Here is a 24,644-nt window from a genome sequence, read left to right on the forward strand (position 1 = left end):
GGTGTTTGCTTAACTTGTCTTATCTGCCTCTTTTTCTAAACACTGGTTTGCTGACACATTGTCGTGATCCAATTACCTTCATCTTTCATTGGATTCCTTGTACCTTGTTGATTTTTCAGTAGACAATTCAGAAGAAATTTTGGAAAGTGATACAGTGTGTTAATGAATTATGCACCAGGACTGAGTTGTCAGATGAAATATGGAATACAAAGTTACATTTGAATTTCAGATAAGCATACTTCTACTAAAAATTATTCATTGTTTACCTGAACTGCAAATTCAACTGTATATCTTGTGTTTTTTTCCTAAATCTGCAGTCCTATATATTCATTTATCAAGAATTTGGTACTTCAGTTGATCACATTTTATCTTAATCCATATTGTATCCAGTCCAATTTATACCTATCAGACTCAATTTCTATGATTTCCCTCTACATTCAGTTTAATGAGGTTGCTACTACAAACATTTCCTAAAGGCAACTGCCGCAGAAAATTAAGCTATTGATCTACTATTTAACTAAATCTTCATCTCTTTGTTCATGGACCCACACTGGAGAACATGGTTGAAGTCCAATCAGTAAAATATTTAAGTTAGGTCTTATTGCCCTTTTTTACATTACTTTTAATATTCATTATTATATAGAAATTCATATTATTAAATGAAAATAAATTAATATTTTTAAAAAGACTTACTTAAGGTACCTAGGTTAAGGAGATGGGAAATATAAATAACTTGTAACTATTAATATTGATCTGCCTCAATAGAATTGTGCAGAGTCCAGGGAGATTCAAAGAGAAATCACCAAATATGATGGCCATTAGAGGAAGAATGCCTTCCGTTTGATCAATGCTGGTACAGAGAAAACACAGAGAGAACAACAGACTTGTTGTATATGGACTCAAAAGGCAGGAAATCCGAGGTGATGAAGTTCAAGGAGGATTTCATAGAGGGTGGCAAATGAACCTGAAGAAGAATATACCCCAAACTATCAGTAAATAAGAAATTATGTTAATTTTTAAATCTATCCTAAGTAATCATAGAAAAAATTACAAGTAAATGTCTAATTGAAGATGTGAAATATATCATAAATATTGAGTGCTCAAAGTGGAAATTATTTTCAACTGCCTAGTTCCTTTTGGATATTTGCAACATACTGATGCAGCTCACAAAAATTACCCTCACAAACAGTCAGGTCCAAGGTACCTCATAGTAAGCATATTTGTCTGTCCTGACATGTACCAAATGATTTTGTGGGATATAAGCAGTCCCAGAATATACACTACACTGGCCCCTTCTCAATGACTAGGCTTAGTGGTTAAAACGTTCTATATTCAAAGATACTTAAAGATAATATTGTTGGGAAAGAATTGAAATAATAAACTTGTAGCATTAATGAAAGTGTTAGGCAAAGTATAGTCTTGTATAATATTCAAGAATAACAATGTTTCTGCCTGCTACAAATTTAAATAAATTATATGCTCCTAAGAATTCTTATAAAACTGATATTAACAAAATGTAAAAAATAGTTACAAGACAGTAATGCAGGCTTTGTGTAGTGGTGGATATCAGTAGGGATAGGGAATGTCCATGGAGAGAAAAAATAAGTGTGAATTTGCTTCAAATGCTCCCTAAGCATGCAAGAAAATATAACAAGAAAATAGCAAACTTTGATATAGTAAATTGCATATAAAATGGAAATATCACTATGAATTTTCCCTCTTATACATCTAATATGTATTCATTTTTTTAATTGAATATACCCAACCTATATTCTGAAAGTCAAAATGCAAGGATTTATTCTAAAAAATAAAAAGTGTGTATGGTTTGTAGATATAAAGTTTATATATGTATATAAGAATATTCATTCACGACTATAAAACCTAAAAGCAATTTAAACATGGTAATAATTATTTAATAAATTTAGTGCATCTACTTTGCTTTCAAAAGGATGTTTTATTCAGCGATTTATCTGAATGAAACTTGCTTAAAGGAAGACAATTATAAAGTAAAATATAAACTATGACTTAACCTTTATTAAAAGATGATCTTGATATGCATAAAACCCTAAAATAATGGCTAGAAGTAATTTTGATAGCAAATATTTCTGAGTGATGAAAAATAAATGATTACAGTTTTTCTATATAATTTTTCTTATAAAATTCAGGTTAAATATACTCAGCACATTAACTGTAACTCTCTAACCCCTCTGTACATCACCTTGTTGAAGTAATATTTAGTTTAATTTTATTTTTATTAAATTAATTAATATTTAATTTAATAATTAAAATGCTTTTTTAATAAAACGAAACAAATTAATAAAAATAAAATTCAGGTTGGGTTAAAATTCGTTCATAATAAAATGCACCTTTACCAAGTTCCACAGACACATTTTCTGGAGTAGCTAAGATCTAAGGTTTATAGTTCAAAGTCAACCCAGGCAAGAACTTCCGTGAGATTATTTCTCCAAGGTACAACTGGAAAAACTGAAGTAGTGCTGGGGCTCAAAGTTGTGCAGCAGTAACCCTGAGCTGAGAAGCTCAGGGATAGCTCGCAGAATTCAGGACCCATCATGAAAGAAAGAATGAAAGAAAAAGAAAAACAAAGAAAGAAAGAAAAAAAGAAAGAAAGAGAGAGAGAGAAACGGAGAGAGAAAGAGAAAGGAAAGAAGGAAGGAAGGAAGGAAGGAAGGAAGGAAGGAAGGAAGGAAGGAAGGAAGGAAGGAAGGAAAGGAGGGAGGGAGGGAGAAAAGGAAGGGAAGGAAGGACAGAAAAAGAAAGAGAAACAACCAAACATGAAGTAAGTGATCTTTGATTTGTGTACTATTGTACCAAACTTTTGAGATATAGAATAATCTCATCATCTCAATAAAGTTTGCAACTGTCCTAATGACTCTCTCCTCACCTGATAATCTAGAAACTGCTGATTAGCTTTCTGTTGTTACAATTTTGACTTCTTGAATGACATCAGAATGGAATCATAGTGGTTGTAGAAATTTAGGCGTGATTACCTAAATTTGTTTATAGTTCTATATATATTTAGTTTTACTATCTTTTCTTATACAGTGATATTCCATTGTATGGTTGTGTTGCAAAATATTTATCCATTCCCTACTAGTTGTAGAGATTGGGTAAGTATTAGAGAGCTTCTTTGTTTCTATTTAGTTGTTGCTATTTTTGGATTTTCTTTTGAGACTGAGTCTGTTCAGATTGACATGAAACTTTTGATCAATCTTACAAATTCTGAGAATACAAACCTGCACTAACATGTATACATACCTAGAAGATTTTCTGTTGGCAAATGTTGTGATATTCTTGGATTGAACGTCACAGATTTAGTTTTGTGTTAAAATACTGTTTATTTGTAATATCAATCGCATTTTTTATTATCATCAGCATTATAGGAAAGTTAACGTTTTTTCACTGAAGCACTGAACAAGGATTTAAAAAATCCTTCTGAAGAGTAAGACTAAAAATAAACAAACATTAAAATATATGTGGCCTGCCTATGCTAAGATAAAATTGTTTTCAATAAGAGTATTAGATTATCTTAATAATTAGTATTGAACTGATGAATTGAAACCACCCCCTTTTTAGTAATTTATGCTTGATGTTCAATCCACAAATATTTCATACATACATTGATAAATATATCTTATTATGGATAATAAACATCACAAGCAGCTTTTCCTTATTGTCTGACCTTCAATCAGGATTTGATGCTTTCTCATTGTATGATTCTTGAGCTATTGATTTTTGTCTCTTTTCATTCTGTTTCTTTCTGCATCAGAAAACTCTAGACGAAGCTCAGGAAGTCTTTCCTTACATTAAATCTCTCCAATATTCCTAAATTTTTATTATAAATTGTCATAGCTTTGATTAAGTTATTTGTATTGCTCTTTTATTTCAAGTTACATGTTCTCTCCATTACTCTTGGTAAAAAATGATTCACAGTTCTCAACCTGGGCACCGTTGACTCACGCCTATAATCCTATCTACTCAAGAGGCTGAGATCTGAGGATCACTGTTCAAAGCCAGCTAGGTCAGGAACCTCCATGGACTCATCTCCAATAAACCACTAGAAAACTTGAAGTGGTGCTCTGGCTGAAGTAGTAGAACAGTTGCCTCGAGCTGAAGAGCGCAGTGAAAGCACTCAAGTCTAGAGTTCAAGCACCACGACCGGAAAAATCAATAAAGGAATGATTCAGAAATCTCATAAATAATGATGAAGTTTGTTTGCTTCACAGGTAAAAATTACAAATTTGTATTATTCTATTTTTCTATGCCCTGCCAGTATGCATTTCATTTTTGCAAGAGGAATATAATGATGACCTCTGTAAGACATATTTATTATTTTGGCTCTCTTATTGGAGAATATTCTTTTCTCCTAATGTTCTCTTACTGATTTTTAATTTGTATTAATAATGTTATAAACAAAGGGCTAAAATTATTTAGAAAAAGTGAACATTTCATTTTGAAAAATGTTGCCCCTTCACTTTTTTTTTTTAATTTAATTTTATTTGTGAGCATACTGTACAGAGGGGTTACAATTACATGGGCAGGATAATGCGTACATTTCTTACCAAGCATTGCAGCCTCCTCCTTTGGTTTACCCTTCACATCCTTCACAGCCTCCCCACTCCCTCCCAATCCCAATCCTTCTCCTTCACCCCCCTTCAACCCCCCCGCCACACCGACGTTGTAAAGCTCGTTTTGGACATGACAACTTGTACTTCTCATTGTTGCAACAGGTCCACCTGTATCCTTAAACAACTGGTTTTTCCCCATCTCCTCCACAAGTTATACTGACATCAAATATAGTGAAAGCAGGGGTTATACTGTGGGGGAGGGACATACAAAGCAACAAAGAGATAATCTTATAAATGTGTTAGAAACACATGCATGAAAGAAAAAAAAAACATTAAAATACATATCTAAGGATTCATTTTCCTGACATCACATTATCTGACCTTTTCCGCTTGACTCATACATATACTAGATATTACAAATAAGGGAAACCATGGGACTTATGTTTCTTTGGGCCTGGCTTACTTCACTTAATATAATTTTTTCCAAGTTTTTCCATTTCCTAACAAATGGGGCAATGTCATTCTTTCTGATGGAGGCATAGAATTCCATTGTGTATATATACCACATTTTCTTGATCCATTCATCTACTGAGGGGCATCTGAGTTGGTTCCATATCTTAGCTATGGTAAATAATGCTGCAATAAACATAGTTGTGCTGGTAGCTTTAGTGTGGTCTTGTTTGTAAACATTTGGGTAAATGCCCAAAAGTGGGATTGCTGGGTCATAGGGGAGTTCTATGTGAAGTCTTTTGAGGAACCTCCATACTGCTTTCCAAAGTGGTTGAACAAGTTTACATTCTCATCAACAATGAAGTAAGGTTCCTTTCTGTCCACATCCCCTCCAGCATCTGTTGTTGTTAGAGTTCTTGATTTTTGCCGTTCTAACTGGGGTGAGGTGATATCTCAATGTTGTTTTGATTTGCATTTCTTTTATGGCTAAGAATGTTGAACATTTCTTAATGTGTCTATTGGCCATCCTTCTTTCTTCTTCAGAGAAGTTTCGCTTTAAGTCTTTCGCCCACTTATTTATTGGGCAGTTGTTTCTTTGAGGATTTGTTGTTGGGGGTTTAATTTTTTCAGTTACAAATATATTTTAGATATGAGACCCTTGTCCGTTGTGTGGCTAGTAAACATCTTCTCCCAATCCGTGGGCTTTCTATTGATCTTGCTAGCTATGTCATTTGCCCTGCAGAAGCTCTGCAACTTTATGCAATCCCATTTGTCCAACCTTTCTTTGATTTGTTGTGTTTCTGGGTCTCTATTCAAAAAATTTCGGCCTGAGCCAAGGAGACCTAAGGTTTCTCCTATTCCATCCTGTAATGTTTTCAGAGTGTCTGCTTTGACTTCAAGGTCTTTGATCCATTTGGAGTTGATTCTGGTGCAGGGTGATATATCAGGATCTAGGTTTAGTTTTCTACATGTAGTTAACCAATTTTGCCAGCACCATTTACTGAAGAGGCTGTCTGTCTTCCATTCTATTGTTTTAGCTCCCTTATCGAAGATTAGATGGCTATCGGTCTGTAGTTCATTTCTGGGTTTTTAATTTTATTCCATTGGTCCTGAGGTCTGCTCTTATGCCAATACCAAGCTGTTTTGATTACTATGGCTTTATAGTAGAGTTTGAAATTTGGTATTGATATTCCTCCAGCAGTGTTCTTTCCGTTGACGAGCGTTTTTGCTCTTGGCGGTCTTTTATTGTTCCATATGAATTTTTCGATTGCCTCTTCTATTTCCTTGAAGAATGAGTTTGGAACTTTGATAGGTATAGCGTTGAATTAGTAGATAGCCTTGGGAAGTATTGCCATTTTCACTATGTTAATCTTTCCAATCCAGGAGCATGGGAGGTTTTGCCATTTTTTTAGTTCTGTGTTGATATCCTTTTTCAAGATTTTAAAGTTTTCATCATAGAGGTCCTTCACTTCTTTAGTTAAGTTATTCCTAGGTATTTTATTTTTTGTGGGGCTATTACAAATGGAGTTGCTTTCCTAATTTCAGCCACACTTTTCTCATTGTTGGCATACAGAAAGGCCATTGATTTTGGGGGGTTAATTTTATAACCTGCTACTTTGCCAAAGTTTTGAATCAGCTTGAGTAATTTGGGAGTGGAGTCTATGGGATTCTTTAAATACAAGATCATGTCATCTGCAAAGAAGGAGAGTTTTATTTCTTCTTTCCCTATTTGGATCCCCTTTATGTCTGCGTCTTGTCTTATTGCTGTAGCTAGGCATTCTAATACTAGATTGAAGAGAAGTGGAGAGAGTTGGCATCCTTGTCTTGTTCCTGAGTTAAGAGGAAATGGCTTTAGTTTTTCACCATTGAGTATAATGCTGGCTGTAGGTTTTTCATATACAGCCTTTATTGGATTGAGGAATGTTCCATGGATTCCTAATTTTTCCAAAACCTTCATCATGAAGGGGTGTTGGATCTTGTCGAATGCTTTTTCTGCATCTTGAGATAACCATGTGGTTCTTATTCTTCCTCCTGTTGATGTGATGGATAATATTAATTGATTTGAGTATATTGAATCAGCTTTGCATCCCTAAAATGAATCCTGTTTGATCGTGGTGTATGATTTTTTGGATGAATTGTTGAAGTCGATTGGCCAAAATTTTGTTGAGAAGTTTTGCATCAATATTCATCAAAAAAATGGGTCTATAGTTCTTTTTCTTTGATGAGTCCCTGCCTGGTTTTGGGATCAGGGTTATGATGGCTTCATAGAATGTGTTCAGTAGTGAGCTTTCTCTTTCAATTTCGTTGAAGAGTTGGCGGAGTACTGGTGTGAACTCTGCTTTGAATGCCTTGTAAAATTCCGCTGTAAAACCATCTGGTCCTGGACTTTTCTTAGCTGGGAGGTCTTTTATTGCTGTTTCTATTTCAGTGCTTGATATGGGCCTGTTAATATAGTTTAACTCATCTTTGTTTAGTTTTGGCATGTCAATATTTGCTAGGAAAGGTCCATTTCTGTCTAGTTCTCAAACGTATTAGCATAATGTTTTGGGAAGTATTCCCTTACAATATTCTGAATCTTGGTTGTTTCCGTGGTGATGTTTCCATTCTCATCTCTGAGTTTACTAATTTGTGTGTGTTCTCTTCTTTTTCTGATAAGATTTGCTAAGGGTCTGTCAATTTTGATAAGTTTTTCGAAGAACCAACTCTTTGTTTTGTTGATTCTTTCTATAATTTTTTTGGATTCTAATTCATTTAATTCTGATTTTTTTTTATTATTTCTTTCCATCTCCTGGATTGGGGTTTATCTTGCTGCTCTTTTTCAAGGAGGTTTAGATGTGTCATTAAATTGTTAGTTTCAGATCTCTCCAATTTGCTGATGTAGGAGCTCAGAGCTATAAACTTGCCTCTGAATACTGCCTTTGCTGTGTCCCAGAGGAGCTGGTAATTTGTGTGTTCATTTTTGTTGAATAGCATGAACATTTGAATTTCCTTTCTAATCTCTTCCATGACCCACTCATGATTCAGCAGTGTGTTGTTCAGCCTCCATGTGATGCCGGACTGTCTTTGGTGGTTTTTGGTGATGAGTTCTAATTTTATTCCCTCGTGGTCAGAGAGGATGCAAGATATAACTTCAATGTTTCTGAATTTAGACAAGTTTGCTTTGTGGCCTAAAATGTGGTCTATTTTAGAAAACGTTCCATGTGCTGCTGAGAAAAACGTGTATTCTGATGCTGCTGGGTGAAATGTTCAGTAGATGTCTGTTAAGTCTTGTTGATTTATGCAGCTGTTTAGATCTGCGGTTTCTCTGTTGAGTTTTTGCCGAGTTGATCTATCTAGTGGGGAGAGTGGTGTGTTAAAATCCCCAACAATTAATGTCTTTGGATCTATATGGGATTTGAGGGAAAGTAGTGTTTCTTTGATAAATTTGGGTGCTCCATTGTTTGGCGAATAGATATTTAGAACTGTAATATCCTCCTGAAGGAGAGGTCCTTTAATTAGTATGTAGCAACCTTCATCTCTTCTCACGAATTTTAATTTGAAGTCTATTTTATCTGATATTAGGATTGCAACTCCCGCCTGTTTATGGGCGCTGTTTGCTTGGTAGATTTTGTTCCAGCCTTTAATATTGAAAATTTGTTTGTTTTTATGGGCAAGATGTGACTGCTGCAGGCAGCAGATAGAAGGGTCTTGTTTTTTGATCAAACTAGAGAGTCTATGTCACTTAATTGGAGAGTTCAGTCCGTTAACATTAAGAGATAGGACTGAGAGGTATTTGGGAGTTCCTGCCATGTTATCCACCTTCTTGGGGGCTGCAAAAACTGGGTTCTTCCCATGGTTCTTGGATTCTCAATTTGGGTGCAGTTTCTTGGCCTTTATTGCGGTCTTGTTGGTTTTCTATGTGTAGGACATCTTTAAGAATCTTTTGTAGGGCTGGTTTGGTGGAGATGTATTGTTTCAATTTTTCTTTGCTATGGAAGTTTTTTATTTGGCCTTCAGTTATGAAGGAGATTTTAGCTGGGTACAGTATTCTTGGTTGATAGTTGTTTGTTTTTAGGGCATGGCATACATCATTCCAGTTCTTCTTGCTTTGATTGTCTCTGCTGAGAAATCTGAGGTGATTCTAATTGGTTTCCCTTTATAGGTGATTACCCTTTACTCCTTGACAGCTTTAAGGATCTTTTCCTTGGTATGAGTTGATCCTGTGTGGAGTATAATGTGACGGTGGGATGTCCTATTCTGGTCTAGTCTATTTGGGGTTCTAAAAGCTTCTTGTATCTGAATAGGCCTACCTTTTTGTATGTTTGAGAAGTCCTCTGCTAGGATCCTGTTAAACAAATTTCCTAGACCATTAACTTCTGTTTGTAAGTGCTCCTCTACACCCTTATCCTTAGATTAGGTTTTCCGATGGTGTCTTCCAGGTGATGGATAGATCTATCATATTTCTTGGACTTCTTTTGGATGGTTGTATGTTCTTTTTCTATAATATCTAGGCTGTCTTCAATCCCTGAGATTCGATCTTCTGCATGGTCTAACCTGCTGTCAAGACTCTCTGCTTTGTTTTTTTAATCTCTTTTCCTTCTAATTGGTCAGCTTTGATGGCTTCAAGTTCTTTGTTGAAGCTCTGTTTTACGTCTTGTATGAATTTCTTTACTTCCTTAATTTGGTGTTCAGTGTTTGTTCTCAAATCACTTAGTTGATTGGTTATGGTTTCTTTCGACTCCCATTCCTTCTGTTGGGTTCCAATCAGCATTCCCTTTGTGGTCTCCCTGACTTCCTTCAGCTATTTGTTAATGGATTCCATGAATGCCTTTAGTGATCTTTGTGTATTCTCTACCTGGTCTCTCAATTCCTGTATTACTCTTTGATTAGCTTCCTCCCATTCGTGGGATTCCTGTAGATCTCTTTCCTCCAATTCTTGGGATTCCTGCAGTTCTCTTTGAGTGTTCTCAGCCTGATCATGCCATTCCTCCCTTTCTCTTTGAGTATTCTCAAGTTGTTCACGCAAATCCTGTATCAGTTTTTGAGTAGCTTCCTCACACTTATGATATTCCTGTATAAGCTTTTGGGATGCCTCCTCTCTCTCCCTTTCACGCTCATACAGAGTCCTTTGTAAGTTGTCGAACTTCTCATTTATCATGTGTGCCAGCAGTGTTTGTAGAGCTATTTGAGAACTCTCCTCTGGATTATTCATTATCTGTTCTGACCCCTGGTTATCAAGATTGGGAATTAAGATACCCGGATTTGCCATTTTTCTTGTGTTTTTCCGGCTTACTCTGCCCATTTGAGATGAAAATAGCACCAGTTTTGTGCTAGAACACTATCTTAAGGCAACCATCATTCAAAGTTTGCACTTGTACAGTCAATAGTCTACAGATACAATCTAGTTCAACAGATACATCTATTCAACATCAAACAACTATATGTTAATGGGCTTCGAACCGCAGAGAAGAATTTGGAAAACCCGAAATTATTAGGGTTAGGGAGAGATGTGGGTAAAAAATAGGAATAGATTGTTATGGGGAGGCACAGGGAGAGTTAACTATGTCCTAATCCCAATGCAGGAAATAGGTTGGGTAGGATACAAGTAGAGAGAGAGAAAAAAAGAAGAAAGGGAAAGGGAAATGAAAAGAGACCAGAAAAAAAATAGAAACGTAAAAATTAATATTATTATGGAGAATAAAAGACCATCTAATTAGAGAGAAATGTGAGTATATTAAGAGAAGGGAAGGGACATAGAGGAGAATTGAAAAACTTAAAAAAAATGCTTAAAATATTATATAGGTACAAAGAGGTAGTACTGCTATTAAGGAATTTAAGTCTCAGAGGTTTTGAATTGAGTAATAAATTTGTGGGTTAAGCATGTACACAATGGGGGATAGGGTCTACTAGTTAACTACGGGTTTATCTGAGGAAGTGCAGGACAAGAGTTAAGTCACATAAGGAAGATCAAAAGAGAGGAAAAGGTGAAAAGGATAAGAAAGGGAGGAAAAAAGATCAGAAGTTCAGTAGAGCTAGACAAAAAACAAAAAGATAGTTAAGAAAGAAAGAAAAAGAGAAAGAAGACAGGAAAAGAAAGGAAAACGCACATTCACGTATTCCTAAAATAAAAATTATAAGAGGAAAAAAAAGTTACTGGAAAACAATTTTTTTTCAAAAAAGGCAAAAATTAAAGATTAATAAAATTTTTAGAAAAGGAAAAAAAAAATTTTATATATAAGGTACCAAAAAGAAAAAAAAAAAAAAAAAAGAAAAGAAGAGGAAAAAAAATAATAAAGTTCTTTGATTTTTTTTTTATTTTTTTGGGAGGGGTGGGAAGAATCCTGTATCTCCCTTTTGTCTGTAACCAGCCTCTTGTTGGAGTCTCTGGTCAGCTTGAGGTCCTGTGGCTTGATTGGTTTCGTAAGTCAGTTTGTTTGGACAGGCAGAAAAATGCTCTGCTTTACCCAAGATTTTGAGATCCCCCTCCCAGATTAGGTTAATGGGAGGGTGGTCTGCTTTGAGAATCACAAAAGAGGGGGATGCAGTGGTGAGGCTAGGTTCTGGGTAGAGTTGAGGCCTTTCAACAATCAGTAGCTTTTCCCTGGGGCTATTTTGTGAAAAACCTCACAGAGCCCAGCCTGGAGCCATTCTCAGGGTTTCTGTTTTTCAATTGATTGTTGAGGCTGCTAGAGGGAGGGGCAGCCTCTGGCTCTGGTTACCCAGTGAGGAAAGCCACTCCAATGGCTGGTGCCTGAGCTGGGTGACTTTTCCCTGGATGGAGCTGAGTCTGGCAGGTCACTTCGCCGTTAAGTTCTTGTGAGCTGCTAAATGGCTCGTTTTATCCCATGGCCTGAGTTGGAGCTGGCAGCTCCTCCGAGCTTTGTCGGTGTCCAAGATGGAGATCACCGGTGCTGGGGGGGCGAGGGGTGGCCTTCCCTCCTTTGCTCCCTGAGTAGGAGTGAGGACGTCGGGCTTCTACTCACGCCAAGTCTTGGATCCTGGGTCGTCTCTGGTCTGCAAACTGCAGGATGAAAATGTCTGCTCCTTGTCGGTTCTTGCTGGTGTTGAGTAGAATCCTCTCGCTCGCTGCGTCTGGCTCCTTCATCCCGGACTCTCTGTGTGAGCGCTCAGGTATGGCCCCAGCTGCGGTCTCTGCCGCGTCCCTGCTGCCACCGCCAGGGCGGCTGCTGGCAAGCGCTCAGATGTGTCTTCTTGTCTGGCTTTCCCTGTCTTGTCTAACTCTCTGTCCTGTGATGGCACACTTGGTGTGATTCTCTGGCTTAGGACTGTTCACTGGAACTCTAAAATTGCTTTCTATGCAAGAGCTTGTTCAGATTCCAGCTTCTCCTCTGCCATCTTCCCGGAACCCCCTCTGCCCCTTCCCTTAATCTCTATAAAATTTTCTCTCTCACCCAACCCACATATTATATAGCTCATTTTCAACATAGTGTTCAATGAGCACCACGGCTATATTTGTTCACATTTTGTGCCCCTTCTTACACTCCCAAAATATAGAGACAAACTCGGAGGACAAAAGGAAAAGAAATTTAAAAAAAAAAATAAGCAGAAAAAAAATCCCTTCTGTCCATTGCGTAGAGGATTGTTTGATAAATATTATTTTGTGTGATCGGATGCACATAGGCATTTTGTCATTGTGTTCTTCTCTTTTGAACTGTATAATTTATTATGCCCCAGTGTATTTTAGATCTACCTTCTGCATATGAGAGACTCCTGTAATTATTTTAAATTTTATTTCATTATATAGATGCCATACAGAGTGGTTACAGTTACATGAGGAAGGTGACTTCTATAATTTTTGAACACATGTAGAATAAAATCGACAAGAATAGACAATATTTTTATTATTTTACCTTTGAGTCTGCAATTACCCTACCAGATATTATGTGTTGCTTTGAACTATCATCTTAAAGCATTGTTGAAAATCTTCCTATATCTTCAACCAGAGTGTCCCTGCTAATTATTTAGAATAATAAAACAAAAGTAAGTTAAAGCTACCTCATATAACCTAAAACTTACCCTCCAAAACTCAGCTAAGCTCTGGTGGTATAAATTATGTTTACTGAGTAGGGTATATACATTTTATTAGTGTTATTCTTCTGTTGGATTGAATAGCTGTGGCTAACCCATTAAAATTACTTACAGATATAAACTTTTATGACTCATGAAAGAGTTATAAAATGTATGGCTTGATAATTGTTAAAGTGGTAAATATTTCCAGGAGCTCATCTGCACTAAATTTCATTTTGAAACACTCAGCATTTAAGAAAAGAATTCAACCGGATATCTCCATGTTGGATACTGACAAAGCTCAGTGGAGCTGCTAGCTCCAACTCAGGCCTTGGGATAAAACGAGTCATTTAGCAGGTCACAAGAACTTAACGGCGAAGTGACCTGCCAGACCCAGCTCCATCCAGGGAAAAGTCACCCAGCTCAGGCGCCAGCCATTGGAGTGGCTTTCCCCACTGGGTAACCAGAGCCAGAGGCTGCCCCCCCCTCTAGCAGCCTCCACAATCAATTGAAAAACAGAAACCCTGAGAATGGCTCCAGGCTGGGCTCTGTGAGGTTTTCACAAAATAGCCCCAGGGAAAAGCTACTGTTTGTTGAAAGGTCTCAACTCTACCCAGAACCTAGCCTCATCACTGCATCCTCCTCCTTTGTGATTCACAAAGCAGATCTGCCTCCCATTAAACTAACCTGGGAGGGGGATCTCAAAATCTTGGATAAAGCAGAGCATTTTTCTGCCTGTCCGAACAAACTGACTTAAGAAACCAATCAAGCCACAGGACCTCAAGCAGACCAGAGACTCCAACAAGAGGCTGGTTACAGAAACAAGGGAGATACAGGATTCTTCCCACCACTCCCAAAAAAATCAAAAAAAAAATCAAAGAACTTTTTTTTTTTCTTCATCTTCTTCTTTTTTTTGGTACCTTATATATAAATTTTTTTTTCTTTTCTAAAACTTTTATTAATCTTTAATTTTTGCCTTTTTTGAAAAAAAATTGTTTTCCAGTAACTTTTTTTTCCTCTTATACTTTTTATTTTAGGAATACGTGAATGTGCGTTTTCCTCTCTTTTCTTGTTTTCTTTCTCTTTTTCTTTCTTTTTTAATTATCTTTTTGTTTTTTGTCTAGCTCTACTGAACTTCTGATCTTTTTTTCTCCCTTTCTTATCCCTTTCACCTTTTCCTCTCTTTGGTTCTTCTTTATGTGACTTAACTCTTGTCTGCACATCCTCAGATAAACCCGTAGTTAATTAGTAGACCCTATCCCCAATTGTGTACACACTTAATCCACAAATTTATTACTCAATTCAAAACCTCTGAGACTTAAATTCCTTAATAGCAGTACTACCTCTTTATACCTATAAAATATTTTAAGCATTTTTTTAAGTTTTTCACATCTCCTCTATGTCCCTCCCCTTCTCTCAATATATTCACATTCCTCTCTAAATAGATTGTCTTTTAATCTCCATAAAAATATTAATTTTTACGTTTTTATTTTTTTCTGGTCTCTTTTCATTTCCTTTTCCATTTCTTCTTTTTCTCTGTCTCCCTACTTGCATCCTACCCAACCTATTTCCTGCATTGAGATTAGGACATAGTTAACACTCCCTGTGCCTCCCCACACCAATCTATTCCTATTTTTTACCCACATCTCTCCCTAACCCTAATAATTTCGGGTTTTCCAAATTCTTCTCTGCGGTTCGAAGCCCATTAACATATAGGTGTTTGATGTTGAATAGATGTATCTGTTGAACTAGATTGTATCTGTAGACTATTGACTGTACAAATGCAAACTTCGGTTGATGGTTGCCTTAAGATAATGTTTTAGCACAAAACTGGTGCTATTTTCATCTCAAATGGGCAGAGTAAGCCGGAAAAAAAAAACAAGAAAAATGGCAAATCCGGGTATCTCAATTCCCAATCTTGATAATCATGGGAAAGAACAGATAATGAATTATCCAGAGGAGAGTTCCCAAATAGTTCTACAAACACTGCTGGCAAACATGATAAATGAAAAGTTTGACAACTTACAAAGGACTCTATATGAGCGTGATCCGGAGAGAGAGGAGGCATCCCAAAAGTTTATACAGGAATATCATAAGCATGAGGAAGCTACTCAAAAACTGATACAGGATTTGCATTAGCAACTTGAGAATACTCAAAGAGAAAGGGAGGAATGGTGTGAGCAGGCTGAGAACACTCAAAGAGAACTTCAGGAATCCCACGAGCGGGAGGAAGCTGATCAAAAAGTAATACACAATTGAGAGAGCAGATAGAGAATACAAAAAGATCACTAAAGGCATTCATGGAATCCATTAACAAAGAGCTGAAGGAAGTCAGGGAGACCACAAAGAAAATGCAGAATAGAACCCAACAGAAGGAATGGGAGTCCAAAGAAACCATAACCAATCAACTAAGTGATTTGAGAACAAACACTGAACACCAAATTAAGGAAGTAAAGAAATTCATACAAGACGTAAAACAGAGCTTCAACAAAGAATTTGAAGCCATCAAAGCCAACCAAATGGAAGGAAAAGAGATTAAAAAAACAAAGTAGAGAGTCTTGACAGCAGGTTAGACCATGCAGAAGATCGAATCTCAGGGATTGAAGACAGCCTAGATATTATAGAGAAAGAACATACAGCCATCCAAGACAAGTCCAAGAAATATGATAGATCTATCCATCACCTGGAAGACACCATCAGAAGGCCTAATCTAAGTATAATGGGTGTAGAGGAGCTCCTAGGAAATTTGTTTAACAGGATCCTAGCAGAAACTTCCCAAACATACAAAAAGATAGGCCTTTTCAGATACAAGAAGCTTTTAGAACCCCAAATAGACTAGACCAGAATAGGACATCCCAGCGTCACATTATAATCCACACAGGATCAACTCAGACTAAGGAAAAGATCCTTAAAGCTGTCAAGGAGAAACGGGTAATCACCTATAAAGGGAAACCAATTAGAATCACCTCAGATTTCTCAGCAGAGACAATCAAAGCAAGAAGAGCCTGGAATGATGTATGCCATGCCCTAAAAACAAACAACTATCCACCAAGAATACTGTACCCAGCTAAACTCTCCTTCATAACTGAAGGTCAAAAAAAAAACTTCCATAGCAAAGAAAAATTGAAACAATACATCTCCACCAAACCAGCCCTACAAAATATTCTTAAAGATAACCTACACATAGAAAACCAACAAGACCACAGTAAAGGCCAAGAAACTGCACCCAAATTGAGAATCCAAGAACCATGGGAAGAACCCAGTTTTTGCAGCCCCCAAGAAGGTGGATAACATGGCAGGAACTCCCAAATACCTCTCAGTCCTATCTCTTAACGTTAACGGACTGAACTCTCCAATTAAGTGACATTGACTAGTTGGATTAAAAAAAGACCCTTCTATCTGCTGCCAGCAGCAGTCACATCTTGCCCATAAAAACAAACAAATTTTCAATGTTTAAGGCTGGAACAAAATATACCAAGCAAACGGCCCTCATAAACAGGTGGGAGTTGCAATCCTAATATCAGCTAAAATAGACTTCAAATTAAAATTCGTGAGAAGAGATAAAGAAGGTCGCTACAGAATTAATTAAAGGATCTCTCCTTCAGGAGGATATTACAATTCTACATATCTATTCGCCAAACAATGGAGCACCCAAATTTATCAAAGAAACAATACTTACCCTCAAAAAACATATAGACCCAAAGACATTAATTGTTGACGATTTTAACACACCACTCTCCCCACTAGATAGATCAACTCGGCAAAAACTCAACAGAGAAACCGCAGATCTAAACAGCTGCATAAATCAACTGGACTTAACAGACATCTACCAAACATTTCACCCAGCAGCATCAGAATACACGTTTTTCTCAGCAGCACATGGAACGTTTTCTAAAATAGACCACATTTTAGGCCACAAAGCAAACTTGTCTAAATTCAGAAACATTGAAGTTATACCTTGCATTCTCTCTGACCACAAGGGAATAAAATTAGAACTCATCACCAAAAGCCACCAAAGAAAGTCCGGCATCACATGGAGGCTGAACAACACACTGTTGAATCATGAGTGGGTCATGGAAGAGATTAGAAAGGAAATTCAAATGTTCATGCTATTCAACAAAAATGAACACACAAATTACCAGCTCCTCTGGGACACAGCAAAGGCAGTATTCAGAGGCAAGTTTATAGCTCTGAGCTCCTACATCAATAAAATGGAGAGATCTGAAACTAACAATTTAATGACACATCTAAACTTCCTTGAAAAAGAGCAGCAAGATAAACTCCAATCCAGTAGATGGAAAGAAATAATTAAAATTAAATCAGAATTAAATGAATTAGAATCCAAAAAAACTATAGAAAGAATCAACAATACAAAGAGTTGGTTCTTGCAAAAACTTAACAAAATTGACAGACCCTTAGCAAATCTTATCAGAAAAAGAAGAGAACACACCCAAATTAATAAACTCAGAGATGAGAATGGAAACATCACCACGGAAACAACCAAGATTCAGAACATTGTAAGGGAATACTTCTTTTTTTTTATGCCAATAAGTTTGAGAACTTGACAGAAATGGACCGTTTCCTAGCAAATATTGACATGCCAAAACTAAACAAAGATGAGTTAAACTATCTTAACAGGCCCATATCAAGCGCTGAAATAGAAACAGCAATAAGAGACCTCCCAGCTAAGAAAAGTCCAGGACCAGATGGTTTTAGAGCAGAATTTTGCAAGGTCTTCAAAGCACAGCTACACCAATACTCCTCCAACTCTTCAATGAAATTGAAAGAGAAAGCTCACTACCTAACACATTCTATGAAGCCATCATAATCCTCATGCCAAAACCAGGCAGGGACTCATCAAAGAAAGAGAATTACAGACCCATTTCTTTGATGCACATTGATGCAAAACTTCTCAACAAAATTTTGGCCAATCGGCTTCAACAATTCATCCAAAAAATCATACACCATGATCAAACAGGAATCATTTCAGGGATGCAAACCTGGTTCAATATACGCAAATCAATTAATAATATTCGTCACACCAACAGCAGCAAGAATAAGAATCACATGTTTATCTCAATAGATGCAGAAAAAGCATTCGACAAGATCCAACACCCCTTCGTGATGAAGGTCTTGGAAAAATTAGGAATCCATGGAACATTCCTCAATACAATAAAGGCTGATTATGACAAACCTACAGCCAGCATTATTCTCAATGGTGAAAAACTAAAGCCATTTCCTCTTAACTCAGGAACAAGACAAGGATGCCCACTCTCTCCACTTCTCTTCAATCTAGTATAAGAATGCCTAGCTACAGCAATAAGACAAGACGCAGACATAAAGGGGATCCAAATAGGGAAAGAAGAAATAAAACTCTCCCTCTTTGCAGATGACATGATCTTGTATTTAAAGAATCCCATAGACTCCACTCCCAAATTACTCAAGCTGATTCAAAACTTTGGCAAAGTAGCAGGTTATAAAATTAACCCCCCAAAATCAATGGCCTTTCTGTATGCCAACAATGAGAAAAGTGTGGCTGAAATTAGGAAAGCAACTCCATTTGTAATAGCCCCACAAAAAATAAAATACCTAGGAATTAACTTAACTAAAGAAGTGAAGGACCTCTATGATGAAAACTTTAAAATCTTGAAAAAGGAAATCAACACAGAACTTAAAAAATGGCAAAACCTCCCATGCTCCTGGATTGAAAAGATTAACTTTGTGAAAATGGCAATACTTCCCAAGGCTATCTACTAATTCAACGCGATACCTATCAAAATTCCAACCTCATTCTTCAAGGAAATAGAAGAGGCAATCGAAAAATTCATATGGAACAATAAAAGACCGCCAAGAGCAAAAACGCTCGTCAACGGAAAGAACACTGCTGGAGGAATATCAATACCAAATTTCAAACTCTACTATAAATTCATAGTAATCAAAACAGCTTGGTATTGGGATAAGAACATACCTCAGGACCAATGGAATAGAATTGAAAACCCAGAAACGAACCTACAGACATATAGCCATCTAATCTTCGATAAGGGAGCTAAAACAATAGAATGGAAGAAAGACAGGTTCTTCAGTAAATGGTGCTGGCAAAATTGGTTAACTACATGTAGAAAACTTAAGCTTGATCCTTACATTTCACCCTGCACCAGAATAAACTCCAAATGGATCAAAGACCTTGAACTCAAAGTAGATACACTGAAAACTTTACAGGATGGAATAGGAGAAACCCTAGGTCTCCTTGGCTCAGACCGAAATTTTCTGAATAGAGGCCCAGAAACACAACAAATCAAAGAAAGGTTGGACAAATGGGATTGCATAAAGTTGCAGAGCTTCTGCAGGGCAAATGACATAGTTAGCAAAATCAATAGAAACTGATAAGAACAGATACTACACTTGATCTTAGCCAAAAGAATCAAGCGGAAAAGGTCAGATAATGCGATGTCAGGAAAATGAACCCTTAGATGTGTATTTTAATGTTTTTTTCTTTCATGCACGTGTTTCTAACACATTTATAAGATTATCTCTTTGTTGCTTTGTATGTCCCTCCCCCACAGTATAACCCCTGCTTTCACTATATTTGATGTCAGTATAACTTGTGGAGGAGATGGGGAAAAACCAGTTGTTTAAGGATACAGGTGGACCTGTTGCAACAATGAGAAGTACAAGTTGTCATGTCCAAAACGAGCTTTACAACGTTGGTGCGGGGGGGGGGGGGGGGGGGGGGGGAGGAGAAGGATTGGGACTAGGGGGGGAGGGGGGAGGCTGGGAAGGGATGTGAAAGGGAAGGGTAAACAAAGGAGGAGGCTGCAATGCTTGGTAAGAAATGTACGCATTATCCTGCCCATGTAACTGTAACTCCTCTGTACAGTATGTTCACAAATAAAATTAAATTAAGTTTAAAAAAAAATCAATAGAAATCCCACGGATTGGGAGAAGATCTTTACTAGCCACACAACGGACAAGGGTCTCATATCTAAAATATACTTGGAACAGAAAAAATTAAACCCCCCAACAACAAATCCTCAAAGAAACAACTGCCCAATAAATAAGTGGGCGAAAGACTTAAAGAGAAACTTCTCTGAAGAAGAAAGAAGGATGGCCAATAGACACATTAAGAAATGTTCAACATCCTTAGCCATAAAAGAAATGCAAATCAAAACAACATTGAGATATCACCTCACCCCAGTTAGAATGGCAATAATCAACAACTCTAACAACAACAGATGCTGGAGGGGATGTGGACAGAAAGGAACCTTACTTCATTGTTGGTGGGAATGTAAACTTGTTCAACCACTTTGGAAAGCAGTATGGAGGTTCCTCAAAAGACTTCATATAGGGGCTGGGAAGATGGCTCAGTGGTAGAGCACTTCCCTTGCATGCATGAGGCCCTGGGTTCGATTCCTGAGCACCACATGAGCAAAAAGAAAAAAGCCGGAAGTAGCATTGTGGCTCTAGTGGTAGAGTGCTAGCCTTGAACTGAAGAGCAGAGGGACAGCGCCCAGGCCCAGAGTTCAGGCCCTACGACCGGACCCCCCCCCCAAAAAAAAAGACTTCACATAGAACTCCCCTATGACCCAACAATCCCACTTTTGGGCATTTACCCTAATGTTTACAAACAAGACCACACTAAAACTACCAGCACAACTATGTTTATTGCAGCATTATTTACCATAGCTAAGATATTGAACCAACCCAGATGCCCCTCAGTAGATGAATGGATCAGGAAAATGTGGTATGTATACACAATGGAATTCTATGCCTCCATCAGAAAGAATGACATTGCCCCATTTGTTAGGAAATGGAAAAACTTGGAAAAAATTATATTAAGTGAAGTAAGCCAGGCCCAAAGAAACCTAGGTCCCATGGTTTCCCTTATTTTCAATATCTAGTATATGTATGAGTCAAGCGGAAAAGGTCAGATAATGTGATGTCAGGAAAATGAACCGTTAGGTATGTATTTTAATGTTTTTTTTTTCTTTCATGCATGTGTTTCTAACGCATTTATAAGATTCTTTGTTGCTTTGTATGTCCCTCCCCCACAGTATAACCCCTGCTTTCACTATATTTGATGTCAGTATAACTTGTGGAGGAGATGGGGGAAAACCAGTTGTTTAAGGATACAGGTGGACCTGTTGCAACAATGAGAAGTAAAAGTTGTCATGTCCAAAATGAACTTTACAACGTCGGTGCAGGTGGGGGGAAGTGGGGGAAGGAGAAGGATTGGGATGGGGGGGAGGGCGGAGGCTGGGAAGGGAGGTGAAGGGTAAACAAAGGAGGAGGCTGCAATGCTTGGTAAGAAATGTACGCATTATCCTGCCCATGTAATTGTAAACCCTCTGTACAGTATGTTCACAAATAAAAAAAATAAAATAAAAAAATAACACTAAAAAAAAAAGAATTCATAAATGTGTTAGAAACAATCGCATGAAAGAAAAAAAACACACATTTGGATACATATCTTACGGCTCATTTCCCTAACATCACCTTATCTGACCTTTTCTGCTTGACTCAGACATATACTAGATATTGCATATAAGGAAAACCATGAGACCTATGTTTCTTTGGGCCTGGATTACTTCACTTAATATAACTTTTTCCAAGCGTTTCCATTTCCTAACATGTGGGGCAATATCATTCTTTCTGATGGAGGTATAGAATTCCATTGTGTGTGTATATACCACATTTTCTTGATCCATTCATCTACTGAGGGGCAACTTGTTTCGTTCCATATCTTAGCTATGGTAAATAATGCTAAAATAAACATAGTTGTGCTGTTAGCTTTAGACTGAATAGCAGAAACCTTAAGTGTCCTAGGCACAGGCTGAAATTTTCTCAGTACAGACCCAGAAACAAAACAAATCAAAGAAAGTTTGGACAAATGGGATTGCCTGAAGCTGCAAACTTTCTGCATGGCAAAGCAACTTTTAAATGATTCCTCTTGTAGTTAAAATGATTTTGTGTCCTATTTAACAACTAATATATCTCACAATTTATGACTTCATTCAAATAGTATTCCTATCTATATCTATTGTTTTAATGGCTATAATTTTTTCTAGTATTTTTTCCAGATAATACGGCTGCATGTGTTGAAAAAATTAACTATACCCAAACCAATATAAAGATAAGTTTGTTTAGTTTTTGAGCATTTCATCAAACATTTCTGCTCTCAAATTACAAATTCCATGTGAATGTATCATTTGTACATATTATAATTTTGTCAGTTCTAGCTTTTTAAAGATTTTTTTTATGTAAAGTGTTTACAGTTCATATGAAAATCTCATGATTCATATGAGAGTTTCACTTAATCACACCCAACAATTGATATGTGCATTGAATTCCTAAGTTGACCTATAAAATCCACACCTTTACTGTTTATAATACTTTGAATTCTTTAGCTAAATAACAGTATTTCTACCTTGTTCTTCTTACAAATGGAATGGTTTTGAGTACTAAACTCTTAAGTGTTAAGCTAATCTTAGTGGTCTCCCAAGAGTTTCACTTTTACTGTGAATCTTTAGTAATTTACCTGGGACTTAACAGTAACAAATTCTGGTGTGTAGGCTTATGATCATGAATATCTTTCATGTTTCCACCTCAGAGTAATGTTTTGTGATGCAGAAAATGTCTAAGGTGAGAAATTATTTTGACCTTTAAAAATACTGTGTTTTCAATTGGTTGTTTTGAATTTACTATTACTGCTGATTAAAATTTACAGAGTAACACAATGGGAAAAGTAAATCTATCTTTAATATTTGAAGCAAACTGTTCTCTTTTTATTTCTACACTTTAGTATCTGAACAATTTATCTCATGGTAGTTTAAAAGTTTAAGCCTTATATTAATATTCTTGATTCACTAATTAATAGTAGTATAGGGTGGCAGACTTGATTTGAGTCTTCTGCTTATGTATATCCTGATTACCAAGATGATACCTTGCTTCTAATGTATGTATTGGCGTCCTTTGGCAAAATTAGATGGCTGCAGGAATGTGAATTTATGCCTTGGCCTCCCAAATATGTTTCTTTTGTCTTTGTGTCTGTTTTTGTGAGAGTACTATTGGTTTTGTTAATATGGCTTAGTAGTATAATTTGATGTCAAGTGTTATATCTACCACTGATGTGTTTTCTACCTAAAGATTATTTTGCCTACTGAATTTCGTTCAGTTTGCCATAGGAAATTTAAGATTGAATTTTTTCTATTTCTGTGAAGAATGATATTAAAATTTCATAGATTTTGCATTGAACCTGTAGATTTCTTTTGGCATTATGAACATTTTTTAGAGTATTAATTTTGCCAATCCATGATCATGAGGGAAAGTACAAGAATTTGTTGGCATAGACTCAATTCCTGAATATATCTCCAACAGGTAAATAAATAGCAAAAAGTATTGACAAAAGACATTGCACCAATCCAAAATGTTTCTTCACTTTAAAGGATGAAATCATTAGGCCAAAAGTTTATCCTATGGATTTAGAGAAAATTTTTGCCAGTTTTATATTTACAAGAGATTTTTTGCCAGAATATTCAGGAAGCTAATAAACTTGAACCCCAAAAGGTTCAATAGATCAATTAATAATGAATGGATGGATAGAACAGATCCTTCTCAAAGAAGAGGCAAAAAGGCCAATAAATACATGAAGAAACAACATTTCTGTCTCTAAAAGAAATGAAAAATGAAAATCAAAGTATCATTGTGATTATATATCACTTCAGACAGAATAACCATTAGCAAGGCACCAACAGCTAATGCTGGTAAGGATGCAGTGGTAAAACAAATTCTTATGCCCAGAGGGTACTACTGATCCCACTGTGGAAATCAGCATAGTGGTTGCTCAAAACTTTAAACAGTGATACTACTCTTAGGCATGCATCTGATGGAATGAAAGTCAGCATATAATGGATTCACCTTACCATTCATGTTCAGTGAAGCATATTCACAAGAGGCATGTTGTAAAAACAAACTACATACCTTACAAATGATGGACACAATAAAATATGATTGTTATACTCAATGGAATATTATCATTTAGCCATAAGAGAAATTAAATTATGTCCTTTCAGGAAAAAATGGGTGGATATGAAACCATTATATTAAGAAAAATAAGATGGGCATATGCTTTGAGATGGCAGAACAAACAAGTGAAAATGTAACACTATGCAAACAAAAGCAAGATTTTATACACATCTAATGTGTCTATTATGTATTTTATGTTCTATAGATATTGGTCTTCCTATAGACATAAGAAGATGATAAAAGTACTGTATATTCATATGGGATACACCATTGTAAAACTTCTTTTAACAATTAATGTAAACTTTAACAAAAATGGATATTAGGAACGCAAACTATGCTTTTACTAGGAGGGGTGTGTGTACCTATGGTAAAACGGAGAAAGAATGGAGAAGCTGAAATGATAAAAATACTTTATGTAAATTTGTAACAATTGGAAAATAAATCTTGATAAGCTTAGTTCATAAAGGGGGATGATGAAGGAGGAAAAGGAAGATATTATTCAAGATAGACATGTCAAAATGAAGGTCTCCTGTACAACAAATTAATGCTAATGAAAATTAAAGTTATTTCTTCTCAGTT

The sequence above is a fragment of the Dipodomys spectabilis genome, unplaced genomic scaffold, assembly GCF_019054845.1.
Source record: "Dipodomys spectabilis isolate Male_0828 unplaced genomic scaffold, ASM1905484v1 ptg000319l, whole genome shotgun sequence".
In the NCBI taxonomy this organism is placed as follows: Eukaryota; Metazoa; Chordata; class Mammalia; order Rodentia; family Heteromyidae; genus Dipodomys; species Dipodomys spectabilis.